The sequence below is a fragment of the Equus asinus genome, chromosome X, assembly GCF_041296235.1.
Source record: "Equus asinus isolate D_3611 breed Donkey chromosome X, EquAss-T2T_v2, whole genome shotgun sequence".
In the NCBI taxonomy this organism is placed as follows: Eukaryota; Metazoa; Chordata; class Mammalia; order Perissodactyla; family Equidae; genus Equus; species Equus asinus.
This window is the reverse complement of record NC_091820.1, coordinates 121,460,717-121,479,481: the sequence shown is the minus strand read 5'-3', so window position 1 is coordinate 121,479,481 and position 18,765 is coordinate 121,460,717. Positions and strand designations below refer to the sequence as shown.

The 18,765-nt window shown below is 44.9% G+C and overlaps 1 protein-coding gene across 4 annotated transcripts in view; it reads left to right on the top strand.

Annotated features, from left to right (window-relative positions):
* HS6ST2 (heparan sulfate 6-O-sulfotransferase 2) overlaps nt 1–18,765 on the top strand; it is a 274,210-nt gene that overhangs the window by 154,303 nt on the left and 101,142 nt on the right. The window lies entirely within an intron of this gene.

Sequence of the window (18,765 nt, the reverse complement as noted above, 5' to 3'; positions counted from 1 at the left end):
AAGTGGCCATTATTTTTTATTGAAATACACTAAAGTGAAGTTTTAGTGCTAATTTTAACAGTTACAGTTAACTTTATCCATGAGATTAAGTTTTGAAAAGTGTTCTTGAAGATCCATCTTTGGATTTTAATAAACAGGAATGTCTGAAAGGTTCAGGCTCAAGGATATTTTGTTTTCTCGTGTTGGTTCATTTTGCGAAGAATGAATTTCGCCTCCTATTCACAGGGTAGGAGATTTAGTGGCTCCCACTGAATTAGTCCTTTCTGTTCCTGGAGGAAAGAGCTTAATAAAAATCATACTGCATTCTGGAAATGGAATGATTTTTTATGTTGTTGCAGTTAGATGGATTCCTATAAATGAGCCCAAAACATACTGGTTAAATCTCTCTTAAAAGGCAAGTGTTTCATGGGGCCGGCCCGGTGGCGCAGCAGTTAAGTGCGCACGTTCCGCTTTTTGGCGGCCCGGGGTTCACTGGTTCGGATCTCGGGTGCACATATGGCACCACTTGGCAAAAAGCCATGCTGTGGTAGGTGTCCCACATATAAAGTAGAGGAAGATGGGCATGGATGTTAGCTCAGGGCCAGGCTTCCTCAGTAAAAAGAGGAGGACTGGCAGTAGTTAGCTCAGGGCTAATCTTCCTCCACAAAAAAAAAAAAAGGCAAATATTTCAAAGAAAGGGGAAAGTTTCTGAGCAGCCCAAGTCTTATTTGGCCCCTGGTATGTATTTGTCTCAAAAATACTTGTAGCAACATAGTAAAAACACTGAATCACTGCCTAAATCACCCGCAAGACAGAAGAGAAGAGAGACAGACTGATAGGCATCCCCCCACATAAGGCAGCCTTCACCTGGGGCTCCCTCCTTCCTCCCCCTGCCCCCATTTTGCTCTCCAGGATGTCTCCAGCCCATTCTGCAGTCTTACCACACTCATACATGACCCAGCATCTGCCCACGTGCTGCGAACCCTGCTCCAACTCTGGTCCCTGGCAGAGAGTGGCCCAGAGAGAAGTTTCCGGAGGTGATTAAGTAAGCCTGCCAGCGTGTCTTGTGCCAGAAATCAAAGGCTTATCCAGTGAGTCCATCCTTGAGGCTCATTTCTGAAATCCTCTAGCAACTCTACAGAAGGCTCTCTGCTGGCTGCTTCTCAGACATGCTTGGCTTTCTACTGTGGGAAGTTCTTTTGCTGCTAACACATTTGAGGTGAGTTAAAACGTCTTCCTCCCTCAGCCTCAGCTTCCTGTTCCTAAGAGTGAGATAGACAATTAGTCTCAAATAGCTCCAGCTGTTAGGGCTTCCCAGGGGACACTCCTTGTGAAGTGGTTTTCCCCTTTGGTAATTTTGATTGCTTCTAATGAGGCTGCCTGCTTTGTCTGTAATAGACAAGCTAGACTGAACATCTATATCCTTACAGCACCTTTTACCCCAAGAGTTTTAAGAGTTTTCTGAGATCACTCTTGAGAGCCTTGGACCCAATGGCATTTTCCTTGTTGTGGATGGAAAAAAAACCTTGCCCGTTTTCCTCATGGAGCTGGCCTAGTTCTTCTGCTCTGGGCTACTCTGTGTGTTTAGGGAAATGACTCTTTGCCTCTGAAAAGACACACACACACACAAGGGAATGGGAGAGCAAGAGTGTAAGAGAGGGAGCAACATGGAGAGAGAGGGGCAGGAAGAAAGACAGCATGAGAGGGAACAAGACAGCAAGAGTGTGTGGGAGACAGAAGCAGTACGAGAGGGACGGAGAAAGCTCAGGCAAGGGCACATCCATGAGTGTGAACTGCCTCGAGAAAAGAGCGCCTGTAGAGCGAAGAGAATCAAAGGGGCCAGGAACCACAGAGCAAACAAGAGTGAGAGAGTACGGAGCCCAAGAGAGGGGCAAAAAGCGGTTGGGAGAGCGGGAGCGAGCTCAAGGGGCAAATGAGTCAGCAAGAGAGGTTAGCAAATATTTGTGGGCTGATTAAGAGAAAGTTCAAAGTGAGCAGCCACTCCCCCCAACTTGGTAAGTGAGAGAGGAAGAGAAGATGCTCAGAGCCCAGACTCAGTGGACCCAAAATGGAACTTCTGGGACCTCCAGACATGCATGCTCAGGATCCATATTGTACAACCACTCTAAAGACCCAGATCCCAAAGCCACATGTAAAAGAATGAAAATTGACCATTCTTTTTCACCATTCACCAAAATAAACTCAAAATGGATCAAAGACCTAAAGGTGAGACCTGAAACCATAAGGCTTCTGGAAGAAAACGTAGGCAGTACACTCTCTGACATCAGTATTGAAAGGATCTTTTCAGACACCATGCCTTCTCAGAGAAGGGAAACAATAGAAAGAATAAACAAATGGGACTTCATCAGACTAAAGAGCTTCTTCAAGGCAAATGAAAACAGGATTGAAACAAAAAAACAACCCACTAACTGGGAAAAAATATTTGCAAGTCATATATCTGACAAAGGCTTAATATCTATAATATATAAAGAACTCTCACGACTCTACAACAAAAAATCAAACAACCCAATCAAAAAATGGGCTGGAGACATGAACAGACATTTCTCCAAAGAAGATATACGGATGGCCAATAAGCACATGAAAAGATGCTCATCATCGCTGATCATCAGGGAAATGCAAATCAAAACAACACTAAGATATCACCTTACACCCATTAGAATGACAAAAATATCTAAAACTAATAGTAACAAATGTTGGAGAGGTTGTGGAGAAAAAGGAGCCCTCATACACTGCTGGTGGGAATGCAAACTGGTGCAGCCACTATGGAAAACAGTATGGAGATTCCTCAAAAAATTAAAAATAGAACTACCATACGATCCAGCCATCCCACTACTGGGTATTTATCCAAAGAGCTTGAAGTCAGCAATCCCAAAAGTCCTATGCACCCCAATGTTCATTGCAGCATTATTTACAATAGCCAAGACGTGGAAGCAACCTAAGTGCCCATCAACAGACGAATGGATAAAGAAGATGTGGTACATATATGCAATGGAATACTACTCAGCTGCAAAACAGAACAAAATCATTCCATTTGCAGTAACATGGATGGACCTTGAGGGAATTATGTTAAGTGAAATAAGCCAGCTAGAGAAGGATAATCTGTGTATGACTCCACTCATATGAGGAATTTAAAATTATGGACTAAGAACAGTTTAGTGGATACCAGGGGAAAGGTGGGGTGGAGGGTGGGCACAAAGGGTGAAGTGGTGCACCTACAACACGAATGACAAACATTAATGTACAACTGAAATTTCACAAGATTGTAATCTATCATTAACTCAATAAAAAATAAATAAATAAAGACCCAGATCCCAATTGGAGCCACACATACACTCCCTCCTCCCTCCATTAATATTATTTGAAATTATAAAACAAATGTCATCATTAAACATAAAGGAGAGCATGATAATTTTAGAGCATGTATACTTTTATCACACTACTTTCTTATCCACAGACCTGCGTTAGATGGCTTAACTTAGTGGTTCCCAAACATCAGAACTGGTGTCACAGTGGGTAATTGTCACAGACTCCTTGTTACAATAGCAGGTTCCTGAACCCTCTCCCAGAAAGTATGATTTAGGAGGGCTAGGCTGAGATCTGGAAATGCGTAGTTTTTTGTCATTGTTGTTTTTGTGAGGAAGATTGGCCCTGAACTAACATCTGTTGTCAATCTTCCTCTTTTTGCTTGAAGAAGATTCTTGCTGAGCTAACATCTGTGCCCACCTTCCTCTATTTTATGTGGGATGCCACCACAGTGTGGCTTGATGTGTGGTGCTGGGTCTGTGCCTGGGATCCGAATCTGCGAACCCCAGGCTGCTGAAGCAGAGCGTGCAACCCTAACCACTACACCACCCTGCCAGCCCCCTGGAAATCTATAGTTTTAATACACAGTTTCCCTGGAGATTCTAATGCCCAGCCAGATTTAGGCCTAAAGCTGGACCATTTCTCAGGAAGCAATCATAAGTTCAGCTAGGTCACTGACCTTAAGCCATTGCTCTCTAATAAGGCCCAAACTAAGATGATGTGAGTGAGGCACTCACCTCAGGCACAAAACTTAAAGGGGTGCAAAAAATCTTAGTAATAAAAATAAATAATATTTTAATGATATGTTGTAAAGACTCAAAATTAATGCAGAGAAATACATGATGAACAAAATGTCAAATTTTTAAATAAAGACAGTCTCCAACTCTGCACACCCCTGCCTCACTTGCCCCCCCAACGCCATCCCTTGTTCCAGTTCAACTTCATTTACAAAAACAGGCAGACAGCCTGATGGCCAGAGTTGGTTGATTTGATTTTTTAAAACATTGCATTAAAACATTATTTGTTCAACTAGCAGCCATATCTTGGTTGCTAATACCATTCTCCAATAAAAGCAACCAGGACTCCTTGGAGAAATGACTGATTCTAGGGCTGGGACAGAAAATATACAAGGTGAACCTGGAACATCATATAGTGTCAGAAAGCAAGGAGGTGCTAAAAAAACCAACCAACCAACCAACCAACCAAAACAAAAGGCAAAACATAGATGAGGGTATGGCACAGGAGCTAACTGAAAGAGCTCCCACTGGCCAAAACTGGAAAAATTTGAGAAACAAAATAGAGTAGTGCTGGAGTATAACCCAAAGTATAGTATGAATATCTGAGTCCATACCGATATAAATAAATGGGTAAGAAGAGAAAAATCTCTTGTGCAGGAAAATTCCAAATAATTTGTATAGATACTCTGCCCTTAAAGAGATGGAGCATAACGCTCCACTCCTTAAGTGTGTGCGGTGAAAAGTGACTTCCTTCCAAAGAGGACAGTGTGGAAAGGGAAAGGAGAGGAACTTAGCAAACACGACCTCAGTCAGGTGATCAAGGCCAATACCAGTAGTCGTAAATCATATTGATAGTGCATACCCTTGATATGATGTGATGAGAATGGCACTTTACCTTTGTGATCTTCCTCCCGTTAATCCATAGCCCCAGTCTAAGCATGAGAAACACATCAGGAGAAGTCCAGTAGCGGGGTATCCTGCAAAATACTTGACCAGTACTCTTCAAAATTGTCAAGGTCATCAAACACCAGGGAAGTCTGAGAAACTGTCACAGCCAAGAGGAGCCTAAGGAGATCGACAACTAAATGTGATGTGGGATCCTGGAATGGAAAAAAAGTAAAAATTAAGGAAATCTGAATAAAGTATAGACTGTTAATAACATATCAATATTAGCTCATTAATTGGGAAAAAGGTACCTTACTAATCTATTAATAATCGGGGAAACTAGGTGTGGGGTATATGGGAACTTACTGTACTATCATCACAATTTTTCTGTAAACCTGAAATTATTCGAAAATACAAACATGTATTTTAAAAAGTATCTTGATTACTGAGTGATGCCCCCTTAAATTTTACATCCAAGGTGAGTGCCTCACTTCCCCCACCCTAGTCCTGCCCAGTTCTCTAAATGCAAGACAGATTCCTGGCGCTAGGTTTCCTGGGACGGACCCACACACACTACCCTCTTGGCCTGCACTCGCTTTGCTTGTATGTAAATAAAACCATAGTCCTTTTTCCCCCACAAGCTTCTCCATAGAGTCTGCTAAGCTGAATTACACTCCTTGGCTTCTGACATTGAATGGCTTTAGAAAAAGCTTAGTTCGCACTTCCGAAAGTTGCAGCCATACTGCCCTGTGAAGAGGACAGGCCGTGGTCGGAAACCTAAGCCCCAGAAGCAGGGTTAGTCCAAGAAAGGTTGCCATGCTGTGCCCAGCCAGCCAGAGCTTTTCCTGCAGCTGCTTTCCTCCCTCAAAGGAAAGCTGTCCTCACAAAGAGCATAGACCCTCTTTGCTGCCTGAGTCTGCCCCTCAGATTGAGCTCTGGAAGGCTGGACCTTTGTTCCAGAAGGTGAGAAGACCCAAGTAGGTTTTGTCCTTCCTGTTACTCTTTCCTCTTTTCCTTCTTTTCACATGAGTACTGATAAGAGAGGACAAATATCTATTGAAGGCATAATGTCATAGGTGCAGACCTCTCCTCCACACTTCCCCTCCAGCCCCCACTCTATTCCAAGGGGTGGAGAGGCTGCCAGCCTGTGGCAGAAAGCAGGGTACAGACACTGCTTTCACTTTATTCCCTCAGGTGAAACCACATCAATGAAAGCACAGTGTTCAGCTGACGAGCTTTTCCGGTTTCTGACTTGATTTTGGTGGAAAGGCTTGTTTTGAGGGGAACTGGGATCTGGGAGTAGGGTGACTCTGACACTAACTGAGAGTGTACCATCTCATCTCTGACGGACATCTCTGTAAGAAGATCCTTCAAAAGCCAGGCAGTGTGATTCCCATTAGAATAGCTGGCTGAATCTGGTGTCTGTTCTTTACCAGCTCTGCCACTTGGGGGTTAGCAGGGGAAGTGTTGGAGAGTGAGTGCCAGAGACTCCATCCGGTTTCATGTATAAGAACATTGGCTCCGGCTTCAGACAGCCTTGGGTTTGGATCCCAGCTCCAGAGTTTCTTAACTGTGTGATCTGGGCAAGTCACTCAGCCCCACAGAGCCTCCGTTTCTTCATTTGTAAAATGGGGAGGCTATTGAAGTTTCTGTGAGATTAAAGAAGCTCATTGAAACACCGAGCCAGTGCCTGGTATGGGAGAGTGCCTAATGGATGGCAGCCATCTTCACCCACACTCGAGTTTGAGGCTGGGGCGCGGGCAGTTCCATTGAGCACAGGCCCAGGAATTACTCTGGAGACATGTTGCGGGAGGCCTTCCGGGTTTGCAGGGGTGTTTCCTTCTTGCTGATTGGTAAGTGAGAAATGGCTCAGGAACAAAATCTTGCTGTTGGGAGAACCCTGAAAGAGACAGCGTGGAAAATAATGGTTTTCCAAGGTGGTATCCCACAGGACTGAGGTTTCTTGTCTTTCCTTTTCCAGGCCACAAGAAGGAGGAAGGTCTCTTTGGTCAAGAAGAGGTTTCCAGAGGAGAGCAGCTTGGGGGGGCTTGCCCGTCCTTTCTCCCGTGTCTGGTCAGGCCGCATATTGAATTCTTTGTTTTTGGAATGTGCGATGACCCCTGTCTGGGCTTTGCACTCAGGTCCCTAGGAGCCAGGGGCAGCCCTGAGAAGGGGCAGCATCATGCATCTGCCTTCCCAGGTGCAGTCCTGAGAATGTGCTGATGGAGTTTAGTTTTAATAACAATCGTAACTCAAGAGGCCTACTCTTTACTTTTTGTGATTGTGAAGCTGAAGACTAGATGACCTCATTGAAAAGTGGGGGATAGAGAGAGGATAGAAGCAGCTGTTGCCACAGGAAACACCCCCCCCCCCTTGTGGGGCACAGTGCTCCTAAGGGTACTTTGGGGGTGGGGTGGATCCAGAATGGCAGCTGTCCTCTGCCCATATCTTTCTTTGTGTACCCAGAGGTTGGGCTGAGCTGTGGGTGACTAGACTGTGGATTAAAAAAAACATGTAGAGCGTTTCCAAAACAAATCCTCGGCCTGTGAAATCTCCATGTGGCTTGCTCTACAAGGACTCCGGTACCTGCGATTTGTCTCCTTTCCTCTTTGAGGTTAGTGTCTGTGCCCTGGATTTCATCATCTGATCCACCCACCCTCCCTTCCACAGGCCACTTGGAGGTGATTGCCATGCTCTCAAGGAGCCGAGTAGCAAAAGATCATGCAACCTGGTGTTTGTGGCTTATCATATACCCTCTGCCTTCATTGAAGAGAAATTCAAGAGCTATGTATTAAGCCTTCAAACACATGGGTGAATACTTAAGTCAAAAGCTCGATGTGTTAATGGTGTAGTTTTAGGTGCCAGCTGCAGGTTAGGGGTGGTGGGGGGCGGGAATTTGGGGACAGTGGAATTTTCCTGGATACTTGTTAAATCACAGTATTTTGAGAGCTCCTTTTTCTTCTGCAGACAGTGTTATGCCTGTCTGGGGAGCTACACATATACATCCAGCAACACTACCCAGTTTCCAGACCCTTGGCCCATCACACCACAGAAATAAAGTACTGGAGCCAAAGAAACCCCAAACAGATGTCTGTAGATAAAAACAAAGCTAGCAGCACGCTGTACAGCCCACATGTTGTCGTAGTTTTCAAAATAGATAGCTGTGGCTTTTGATTTACTTGCTCACTCCTTACCCCGTTTCCTTTGGTTTGATACTGACCAGGCAAGGTGGCTCGCAGGCTTTCCTTGGCTCTTTTTGTTGATTGGCATCTTTCCCTTCTAATAAAGCAAAACAAAACACCTCCTCCAGAAATTCAGCATCTGTTGAGCACCTACCAGGCTCATGGGCCTGTCGCAGGCGCTGGAGTTGGAGGAGGGTGTTACAAACACATGCCCAGATTGGACCATATCCAGTCCGGAGCTAAGGCCCAGTCCCCACAGATTGTGGTGGGAGGCTGGCTGGGAAGAGGCTTTTGGCTCCTGGTGTTTCACAGGAAACTTCAAGAAGGGAGCTGGGGAGTGCAGCCTCCTAAGCCCCCACCCTGGTTAATTTGCTTTGTTTCTGAAACACGCTGACCTGTCTCCAAATGGGCCTCGCTCATGTTCAGGGCTGCGTGCTGAAACTTCATTAGCTCTTTTCAAAGCCCTGTTCCTATTGGTATAGAGGTTTCTCTTAACACTGCCAGTTTCCTTGAAAGGTTTGTCAGCTGCTCCTGATAGAATCATTTCAAATTAAAATGCTTCGTTCCAGGGGGATATTTTATTTACAGCCAAGCAACTGTAACCAGTGGCACTCCTCCCACCAGGCTGCAGGAACTATAGATCTTTGATACTGCTGAATGACTCTGCCAAGGGTTCCAATTTGCTTTTATACAAGCGAATCGCCCGATTCAAAATAAACGCACCCAGGCTGCCTTGCTCTTTTCCCCACCCCCCCACCCCCCACTATGCCATTCCCCGTAGGCATGTAGCCCAGGGTTCGGGACTGTCAATCAGCTGTCTGCCTAGCACAAATGCATCATGTTGGGCCACCTTAACTAACCAGGGCTTGAGCTTGATCGCAAAACATCTGGTGAGTTTAGTAAAGGGAATAGTTATTTCTGTAGCAGTTTCACGTGGCCAGAATATGTACCTTCCCAAGCCCTGAAAACAAGTGTGCCTGAGGGGCCACATTTCATTTTTAGGGCATCAGAATTTTATATCTGTAAAGGACCACTTTATGACCGCTGCTGAGGGCTGCATTTACCGCCCCACAGTTCAAGTTCTGAAACTTATTATGGGCTGAGCCCAGGGTTAAGTATTCCAATAAGAGCTGTAGCCCCTGTCCTCAAGAAGCTCACAGTCTCTCGGGGGTGACAGGCAGGTCACCAACTGGCTCTAATGTAATATAAGAAGTACCATGATAGCGGGAAGAACAAAGTGTGTTATGAGAGCCCAAAGGAAGGAAGGATTACTTCTGCTTGGGAGGGGAGGGGTCAGGAAAGGCTGCTCAGAGGAGGTGACACTCGAGCTGGGTCAGATGGGAAAGCTCTTTAAGCAGGGAGAAGTGTGTGAGTGAAGGCATGCAGGCATTCGGCGTATTTGGGGAACCTTAGTTGAGAGGTGAGGGGCCTCTCATGGACTGTGGTTTCCCAGGGAATGCACATCTGGCTGTGGGAAGGTTCTTCCCAACTGGGATCCATGAGGACTCAGCCCTGTCCTGGTCAGCATTTGTAGATGGGCAAATGTGTGTAATTGTGGACGGCTCCTCCTTGGGCGCCAAAGGTTGGTGTGGCGCCCCCTTCCCTTAAATGGTGGCAAGAGTGGTGGCAGCCAAGGACAGCAGCTCTGTGAGAAAGAGGAGTTAAATCTGAGATTTATTTTGGTCCCATTACCAGCGATCCCTTTCTGAGCAAGGCTTAACAAGAGACAAACTCCTAACGAACTCCTGAGCATCACTAAAGTGTTCCGGGTTGGCATGAAAAGCCAAAGAAGATGAAAAGAAAGAAAGAAATCAAAGGGTCCTTCAAAAGAAAAGAGGCAGACAGTAATGGCTATAGGATTTGGAATCACTTTTTTTCTGATTGGCAGGTTGGAATTGCGGCTTAGCTATGTTGCAGGGTAGTTTCCTTTTAATGCTATTATTGATACTAGACTCTCTGTTCCCACAGATAGGGCTATGTTGGGGAAGAAAGAAAATATTTGATGTCTGATTCATGGGCATGCTGACTGGCCTATGCATTGTAGCAGAGAAGCAGCAGCTTTATTTTGAAAAATGTCAACTTCTCTTCCTATGTTTTTTAACCAGAGGAAATAATGTAGGACTTCTGTCACGTATGGCGTGCCTTTCACGTTGCTTTATTTTCCAAACCTTGCAAGCCTGCTGTTTCCTTACCCTAGTGGGAAGGAGAATGTCAGCCTCCACTGTGGAGGATGTGGGCCTCGAGGACCAGCATCCTCAGGTAGCTCCAGCGTCCACAAATAGATGACAGAGGTGACTGTGCGGACTGACTGGACTGATGTTTTTGCCCCATGCCTGTCTAACCTTGGGTAAGCAAAGAATCTGAAAGCCTCAGAACCGGAAGGGGCCTTGGAGAGTGCTGAAGCCAACCCCTCTTGGGACAAATGGGAAAACCAAGGTCCAGAGAGAGGAAGGGACTTGTTCATGGTCACGCAGCTCATGGAGGCAGAGCCAGGAGTAGAATGCAGGCTTCTTTCTCAGCTGCAGTGCCTCTCTCAGAAGCAGGCAAGAGCACAGATTGTTCTCTGGGGGTGGGGGGTGGGGAGTGCTTTAATTACTGCCGGTGGGGGAAGTTATAGAGAAGAGGGACAGACCTACTTGCTGCTCCCCTCCCCAGGTGCACTGCCTCGTTTCTTTCTAGTTGCATTTCCCCACCAGTGAGATTGCTGCCTATTTCTATGCTTTGGAAGTAGAGAATGAATGAACTTCCTCAGTTACAGAGGAGAGTCAGGTGGACAAAGTCATATTATTGACTTAAGCTCCCCTGTGGCACAAATTTGTCCTCAAACAGCCATAGTGGGAGGAACGGGTCTGCCTAGTTTAGGCATCATCTCCTCCAGGAAGCATTCCCTGATTGCTATGACTGAGCTGCACCACTCCTCCCCACCTTAGCACTTATCACACACGTCATCTGTTTTCCTCACTGGGCTGTGAGCTCGTCGAGGACAGGGACCATGTACTTTCCATGTCCCCAGTGCCTAGCACAGGGTCTGGCCCAAAGTAGACAACAAATGTTTTTGGGATGACTGAGGACTCAGATGCCCATGGTAACAAGGGTTGACTCTTGTTTCCTCAGCAAATTAAAAACACAACCACTCCAGGGGCAGAAATGGGAAATCCAAATGAGCTCTTTGTTACTTGCTGGGCATGATACTTCCTGGGACCTGCTAGCTCAGATCTTGACTAGGCCTTCTCCGCAGTGGTGTGTCTGCCAGGGCATAGCAGTGCAATCCTATGGTGAGTTTCTTTTGGAGGCCTGTGATTGTAGCCTTCGGGAAGCGGGCTGGGAGTCATTCAATAGATTTTAGCGATACTAGAAGGCTGTGGCTGAATTCTCTTGTCCATGAAACCTTACAGGGGAGAGGCATCTTCCAAGGCAGAGGCGGTGGGGCAGGGGTGGGTTGATAATTAGGAGGCCAGAGCTTCAGGCAAGAATATGTTTTGCCTCTTAACTGAATGGTTTGGCGTTGGTACGCTGACCTTCTAGTGAGCTCGACGGCTTTGCATTAGTGGTTTTCCTATTCCTAAAAGCCACATACCGGCAGGATCCTGGGTCATTGGAGGCAGTGTTTTTGGCTTAGACTCATTTGTTTCAGGAAAATGGGCAAAGTATCTTTTTTTTGCACTATAGCCAAGGCTGTAGGAGGAAGGCCAGCTGATGGTGGGCCGCAAGAGACAAAGAGCTTGCTTTCAAATTATTCCTGCTCTGTGTTCGTCATTCTCAGCACTTACTGCATATTCAAAGCCTTCAATAAAAAATTGAAAATTAACCTATGATTCTAGGTAAGAAAAAATAAAAAGTGATACCAGAGTTAACAGGAAAAAAAAATTGATGCTTAGACCGTACTAAGACTAATTACATTGGAATCTCGTGAGTCAGGCCTGGGCATCAGTATTTGAAAAACTCTCCAGATGATTCTAATGTGCAGCCAGATTTGAGAACCACCTGCCTAAGCAGAAGGTGATAATGTGTTCACTCCTTGTTCTCACTTACTTTCTAGGGGGTTCTAAAAAGAGGCAATCCTTTAAACCAGGACTCTGAGGATTTCCTCCAACTCTGTGAAGGTTTGAGACACTGCAGATTTTGAGAGATGCTAATTCTGTAATTCTGCTCTCACCTGGAGCTTTGCTTCAGTGTGAGTTGTCTGAGTCAACATGAAGCATGTGGGTAAGGGTACAGAGTATCTAGGTGAGGCGATTCTCATCTCACCATGCCTTATAAGGCCACCAGACACTAATAATTTTGTCTTTGATTTCATTGGTCAGTCAGCCTCTGGTTCTTCTTCAGGGATCACAGAATTTCACGTGTACTTAAAAAAAATGCTTCCAAAGTACATTCAGAATAGTATAGCCAAAGCAGTTTTATGGGAAATTTTGAGTAATTTTTAAACTGTGAATGGGTTTGTATTTCTTGCCTGCTCTCCATTCATTCATTTCTTTGATCTGAATGTGTGGTGGGCACATGGTGGAAGCAGATCTTTGACTTTGGGACTTTTGAGGTTTGGGGCTTACAGAGAGAGCTCTCGATGGGAGGAGGCCTGTGTTTACATAACCCTGAGGCAGCCTATCAATGTATTCTGTGCAGTCAAACAGGTCAATGAAGTGAAAAAACAGTCCAGCCAGCCGACTGTCAGACTGATAGGTTATTTGATTGACTGGGCTAGTGGAGTCACTCAGGAAGACTGAACCACGGCACCGTAGGACGGGAGGCCAGACAACCCGCTGATGCCGAAAGCATCTGCTTAGCAATCACTGGAGCCCAGTTGGCTCAAGCCCCTGGAACTAGATTTGAGTAAAGACATCAAGTGCACTGGGACACCACGAGGATGGATGAATCTTCTCCCTCATCATACTGCAGAGTCCTTTGAATCTCTGGGGCTACATAGCTCATTACCCCCAAGTTTTCTCTTGAGCAAGGAAAGAGGAAAGCACAGCTCTGGAATTGGACTCTGTAGCTTCTTAGATGTGTGATGGAGACAGTGACCTGACCGATCTGAGCCTCAGTTGCTTCCTCTGTCCATGTTATGTACTTCATAGGGTTGTCGGGAGGGTTCAGTGAAATTAGACGTGGAAAATGCTTAGAAAAATACTTGATGCATATACACAGGGAGCGTCTGATAAATGGTAGCCTTCATGATTCTTATTAAAACTAATGCTGCAATGAGTGCAGTGAATAGGACGCAGGCGTTGGTGTCAGATTGCCTGGGTTTGAATTCTGGCTCTACCTCTTCCTGATTAAAAGACTTGAAGCAAGTCAGGTTAAAATCACTGGGTGAATCCCATTTCCTTCACCTTCTGTCATAGCTGAAGAGTGAGAGGATATAAGCATTTAGCACTGTGCCTGGTATATAAGTGGTCAATGAATGATGGTTATTATGATTATCAATCACGATCATCATCATTATAGTTGCTAGGAAATTGTCCTAGTTCTTCAGCCACTCCTCAGTACGCCGTGTTTTCTTTACTCCCTGCCATTCTACTCCCTTTCATTTGATTGTGCTTCAGCTTGCCATTTTCCCCCACAGGGAGTGTGGGATATAAAATGGACCCTAGGCCTATGCTTCTCTGGAGCCTGGCATTCTCGTAACACTGCCCCATGCATCCCCCTGTTTACTGATGCTGAGCTTCCTGTCGGTGAAAGCCCCAAGGTTCTACTATAGGGACTTCTGTGAAACCAGGTCTCCCCTAGCTTCTACCTAATTGGTATTCTAAACCTTGGGCTGCAGCTTTACCTTTCTCCTTGCCAAATATCACTTGGACTTTGCCCCGTGAGTCCAGCCAGTCACCAGCTTTCCTGATTATTTTGGTTGGGTTTTTTAGTAGGTGTTGTATGTTGATATTTGTTTTGGCAAGTTTGGGTCTGGCAGAGGCCAACTATGGTGTTACTCATACCACCTTCTCCCCTGTTGCTCTCTTTGTGGTTTTGTGAATCTTGAATTGACATACCTACTTCTTCACCTGGCCTTCCTGAGAACCCTGACTGCTGGATCTATACCCTCGAACAGGCATTGCTGTACATCTGGTGGCATTACCCAAAATGTTACCGCTGTGCCTAGATAGGACTCTAGAGGGCTTGCCTTGTACCCCTAAATCTTTTAAGTGTTGAGAAATGTGTGTAATTTTAAATATTGACCTGGGCTTTATAAAATTAGGAAAATTATTTAGTGCTATGGAAAACCAGATGTCCATGTGTGACTTTTGGATTAACCATATAATTTTTTCCTTAAATTGGTGCATAAAAAATAGTGAGAGTGAAGCTTCGAATGAACAGAAGTACAAACAAAACCCATATTTGCACCTGTTTTGGGGGAAAAATTTGGCCGGTTACTTTGAGGCTAGATGAGGCTATGCAACAATGGTTCACCTAAACTTGGGAGAATCCTTGTTAGGCCTTTATGTAATGGACTTTCCAGAGGACCAGCCATGTGCTGGCCTGCCTGGAAGGCAGGATATAGTGAGAGGAGCCCTCCTTGATAGCCTTGGAGTCTGGAGCCCATTTCCTGCTATGCAGCTGACTCTGTAACTTGGGCAAGCCATTGCTTATCTCTGGGTCTCAGTTTCCAGAGGGGTTTGGCTTCAAAGGTTCCCTTCAGATTTGACCTTTGACTATTTTAGTGACTTCAAGAGATACGGCTGAATCCATGGGGGAACTTCTGTCTCCACCTTGAGCCTTAAAACAAAAACCCACATTGTAGGCACGTGGCACATGGTTTGAAATAGCAGATTCCATCTTTGGATTATATCCTGTGCTAGCTCCTAAAGTTGTTCACTCTTTCTCAGGTCTACCTGGTTTCACACACTGGCTGACCGCACAAGACCATTCCATCTTAGCACTAGATGTCAGGTCCTTTCTCCTGACTGTGCTCTCTGAAGACTGGTGAAAACTTTTATATAATGCTATTACTACCACTACGAATAGCGCCTACCAATGACTGACTGTGTACCGTGTGTGAGGCAGTGTGCTGTGTACCTTATGTACATTTTCTCTTTTAATACTTATAATACCTTATGGAATAGGTATTATTATTAGTCTCTTTTAAAGAGAGGAGGGATGACTTATTGAAGATAACACACAACTAATAAGTTGCAGGCCCATATTAGGACCCAGGACTGTCTGATCCAAATCCGAGGGTCTTAATGACTAGTATGCGCACTGCTTTTTGCGTTCCTGGGTAGAACTAGGATATCATCATCATCATTATCATCATCATAACAGTAGTAGTTTTTCTTGTATGCTGTGAGGTAGGTACTGTTATCCTCCGTTTTATAGAGGAAGACACAGAAGCTCAGAGAGAGAGTCACTTGCTCAAGATCACACAGTTGTATGTGTCCAAGCTGAAACGATCCAGAGGCTGAGTGCCTCCAAACCTGTGCTGTTTCTCCTATACCATGCTGCTTTGGGGGTTAGAACAAGTCTTAAAGGGCCTTGTGAGTTAGCTTTCCACTCTCTGCCCCCAGGAACTTTGCCCATGCTTTCCTGAACAGCCGGCCAGGCTTGGGCAATTCCGAGTCCCTACGGTGCAGTAGCATCCACCCCCCTACAGCCCTGAGAAGCATGCAGTACTTCCTGACAATCACAAGCCCAAGCAGGTAATTTTGCCTTTTCAGGCACAAAGAAGTAAATCAAACGATACCCAAAATAGAGCAGAAAAAAAGAAGGAACAAACGAAGTAAGAAGAAATGCATTCCCCCTTCTCTGACCCTCCGCAGCCAGCATCCACAAAGTCTCATTGTCTATAATGCATAATCTTTGCTTTTCATCTCCTTGCGCACCAGCGATCCATGTTCCCAGTGGTGTCTAAAGGCCACCTATATTTAACTGTTCGCTGCCTTGATGTGCCTGTCTCTCGGTTTCAGCAACCGCTTCCTCAGTTTCCCTAGCCTTGCGAACACTTAGCTTTTTGCCTAACCAATGGAGGATTGCCATCAAGTGGTACATACTGGGAACTGCATGGCTAAAACAAAACAAAAAAAAGTCTTCTCGTTTTTTCCCTTTCTAAAGGCAAACTCCATCCATTCCTCAATCCTAGTTAAGGGATTAACCATGCCCTTTCTTCTCTTTTTTCTTAGTCTTTTGTCAGTTTTGCTGCTCATTAGCTCTTACACAAGAAGCAGAGCAGGAGAAGTAAAAGCAGGGAAACACAAATCACCGAGGGATTTCATACACATCCTCCTCCCCCAAGCCCTCCACCCCCGCTGTTGTGAGTGGTTTGCTGTGAGAGAAGCTCTAGGAGCTTCTGATGGGGTTGGGCTCATTCAGAACTCCCCTGTTCTCCTTTGGTATTGATGACTCAGAACTGATTACATCTGCAGAGCAGTGTGAATTGCAGGTTCTAAAAGGGGCTGAAACAAAAGACAATTCACAATGGATTATGTACAAATAGCTAATTAAAAAAAGGCAAAAAATCAACTTCACTAGTAATCGATGAACTGTAAATTAAAACTGACGATGGAAATTACTTTTACATATAAAATTGGCTGAGAAATGTTAAAATCAAAATTCCCAGGGTTGAAGAGGATGCAGTGAAATGGATGTTTGATAAGAGTCATAAATTACAGCCTTTCTGGAGAACATGTTGACAATGGGATCAAGAGAATTAAAAATGTCTATATGCTTTGAGTCTATAGCTTTGGTACTAGAAATTTCACCAAAAGAAATAATCAGATACAAATATTTATGTATCAGGATCTTTATTGAAGTATTACTTGTAATAGAAAAAACTACAAGACTCTGAATGTCTAAAAAGTGTTAGTTATTTTAAGGTGTAATCATAGACTAGAATCTTACTTAGCTATTTATCAAAAACCACATTCCTAGGGAATATTTAAGGATTTAAGGTTGTAGAAAAATGTTTATGGTATATTTTTTAAAAATCCTGTCAGAGAACAGAACTAATCATATCGCCATTTTGTAAAATATCCCAATTTGAAGAAGACAAAAATGCATAGAAAAATGACTGGATGTAAATATATTGTGTAAACAGCAAGCATCTCTAAGACAGGATTATTGGTGATTTTTTCTTTTTTTTTTTTTTGAGGAAGATTAGCCCTGAGCTAACTGCTGCCAATCCTCCTCTTTTTGCTGAGGAAGACTGGCCCTGAGCTAATATCCGTGCCCATCTTCCTCTACTTTATATGTGGGACGCCTGCCACAGCATGGTGTGCCAAGCGGCACCATGTCTGCACCCAGGATCCGAGCCAGCGAACCCCAGGCCGCCAAAGCAGAACGTGTGCACTTAACCGCTGTGCCACCAGGCCGGCCCCTGGTGATTTTTTTCTTTATACTTTTCTATGTTAGTCACAATTTCCATAAAGAGTATGTGTTAATTTTATAGTCAGAGAAAAACCTGATAGAAATTTAAAAAATGAGGCTTGGAACATGATAGTTCAACTCAAACACATGGTCACCACTAAGCAAATTATTAAGAGCCTGTACATTGCCAACTCACAGAGTTAGAGTTTAAAAGGACCTCAGAGTGCATTTAGTGTCAACCCGCCACTGCCACCGAAATCCCCTCAGTGACTTCCCAGCACACATATCAGCCAGCCTCTCCTTAAACACTGCGCTTAAGGAACTCAGTGCCTCTGGCAGCTGCCTCTTCAAAGTGTAACAATAGTGGTAATCCCTTATGTGCATCTAGTGATTTACAGTCCATGAAGCTTTTAAAGGTACCGTTTTATCTCACAGCCCTTGGAGGCAGGAAGGGCAAGTGCAATTATCTGCATTTTCCAGATGCGCATCCTGAGTTGAAGAGACTCTCAGTGGTAAAGTGACTTGTTGCATTGCTGGTCAATAGCAAAGACCAGACTGAAATGCAGGGGTCCTGACTGCCAGTCTGAGGCTCATTCCATCTCTCCATAGTATTCAGGGTTTAGTTTACACACTTATCTCTTTTGGTTGAGCTTATGTTAGCCTTGCTGTAGCCCGAACCCCTCCCCGTGGTACCTCTTATATTGTCTCTTGCACCCCGGAAGAAGCGCTTGGGTGTGGGGCTGCATGCTACCTAAGGCCCAGAGTAGGGCAAACACAGAAAGAGCTCAGGGGGAGAAGGGGGAAACCGATGATTCTCCTTTGCTGCAAATCCTGATAGTCTCCACTCGGGAACCTGCGACCATATGTATGAAACGTTGTTTTCATAAAGTGCTGGTTGTTCAATAAGGCATAAAATAGCCAGTATACGATAGTTATTTGCTCTACAAAATCGTTTTTGCAACATAGCTCCAATGTCATAGCAGTTACTGCATTTCGTTTAGTTTCCTAAGAGATGTGACACAGTAGATTAACTGTTGATATCAAAATGCAGAGCTTCCCTTATTGCTGTCAGCAATCTTGTTCCATTCTTTTCCCACAGCTCTGCCTCCCGCCTTGGGAAAGCATTTGTACACTTCCACTGCAAGGTCTAGTCACAGACCCATCTGGATTTGTCTACATCAGGAGAAAGCAACAGGCAGGAAGACAACTTTGACCTTGGGAGGGTGTCTGTGAGTTGGGCAAAACAAGCCAGTATTCAGTCCATTATAGGTCATCCCGTGGACGAGGATGATCCCCATCTCATCTCAGGGGCTATAAGGAAGGGTAAACAAGACACAGGGGAGTTATCACCCTAGCTGGGGAGGCAA